This window comes from Oratosquilla oratoria, chromosome 17 (assembly GCF_046742065.1).
Source record: "Oratosquilla oratoria isolate Oo_2021 chromosome 17, ASM4674206v1, whole genome shotgun sequence".
NCBI classification, from domain to species: domain Eukaryota; kingdom Metazoa; phylum Arthropoda; class Malacostraca; order Stomatopoda; family Squillidae; genus Oratosquilla; species Oratosquilla oratoria.
In genome coordinates, this window is record NC_134793.1 from 6,853,259 (window position 1) to 6,855,137 (window position 1,879).

The window sequence follows — 1,879 nt, forward strand, 5'->3', positions numbered from 1 at the left end:
TACATATATATATATATATATTATATATATATATATATATATTTATATATATATGTATGTATATTTGTATATGTATATACTGCATATATATGTACTATGCTCAAAACATTACCTAGTTATCATTTCGCATACGTCATGCATACTTAGACGTGTTCGATTGCTTACTTGAAGCAAGTAATAAGACTTGGTCATAATTCCCCGCCCACTTCCCCGCGACCACCAACCAGTTCTTGGTGACGTCACGACGAGGCGAAAAGGTAGTTCGCGGGTGAGCGGAAATTAGATTATTTCATTATTTCACTTATCAATGTATGAAGCAAAAAAAGTCACTTCTAAACCAGACATCATAATAAGCTGCAAATATGCAATTTTGTTTTTGTTTTGCGTATTACATATTCTTTTAATTAAGTACTGACTTTTTTTTATATTGGCCATCAGTAAATACACAAAAATACACTAGCATAAAGATATAGTATTGCTAATGATACTATTTTACTCTTACACAATTAATAGATTTCATTACTACTACTATACCACTACATTGCTACTACTACAACTACTACTATTACTACAAGTATTACTACTGCCACTGCAACTATAATTACAGCTACTACCACTACTAGTACCACTACTACTACTAGTATTAGTAGTAGTAGTAGTGCTGCCAATATTAGTGCTTGTACTACTTCTACTACCACTATTACTTCTATAGTCCTGTTACTCTTCGTGGCACTGTCAATCTGTGTCGTGAGCAAGTTTGTTACCGAGAGTGGACCTGCCCCGCGGAGGAGCAAGAAGTTGGGCGAAGAAGACTTGAGGGCTAGTTAGACAAGAGGAGCGTCCCTCGAGGGGATAAGGCGCCGAAGCATCGTCCCTAAGGAGAAGAATGGCTTGGGCAGCCATGCAGGGACCGGCGCCCCCCACTCGACTCCAGGATTCCTAATACGGGCTGAGGAAATGCGCTTAGTATAATATGCGCTTTATTTGAACGGGCTAATTTCCATGCCACAAGGTCAGTGAAGAGACCTGAGCATGATGTTTATGGGCTTTTTCTGCAAAGGGCTTCGATACAGACTTTGAAAAGTCTTATGGGCTTTAAAAAAGAAATTCTTGGCTTTATGAATGAGCTTCGTTATATGGGCTCGAAACAGAACATTTGTGCTTTGAGAAGATAATTTGGGCGCTGAAAACATCTGGGCTTTTTAAATGGGCTTCGTGAACCTGGAGCATCTTCACATGGGCTAAAGAAAAGAAGTTTTCAGTTGCAGGCCACAAAGAGCCTTAAGCCAACACATCGTTAGAAAATATTTAGGCTTCATTGGGCTATCCCTCAGCTGAATAAAATTCTTTAAGTTTATAATTAGAAAGAAAGACCCCTTGAAAGTCAAGAAAATAAGCGTGGGTCCAGTCCGTAGGGGCGTCACAGTTGTTCCTAAAATGATAGAAATTCCGAAATAGAATTTTAGATCGTAGCTGTGAATATATATTATATGTAGTTATGGATGTCGCCAGGGCATTTTATTGAACAAAGGAACACACACATCATTTGTAACGACGGCGCACATTACTGCTTTCATTTTTGCTCAGACGGCGACCGAGGACCTGAGAAGAGGTGCAGAGGATCGACCGAAGCGACAGGGCACAGGAGCCTCGCTGGGCTCCGACGCCCAACAAACTTCGGATCGTCCGTTCTTCGAGGAAGGATCCGTCGGCGCGGCCCGACCAACTGTGGGCAAAAGGACGCGTATATAGAAAACAAAAAGGAAAAACCCGACACTGTCGAGAAAAAAAACAGAAATAACAAAATAAAATAACGAATGCTAAGAAAATCCATCAGCTGAACAAAATGGCCTGGCGACTGTCCGGAGCATAGACTGAA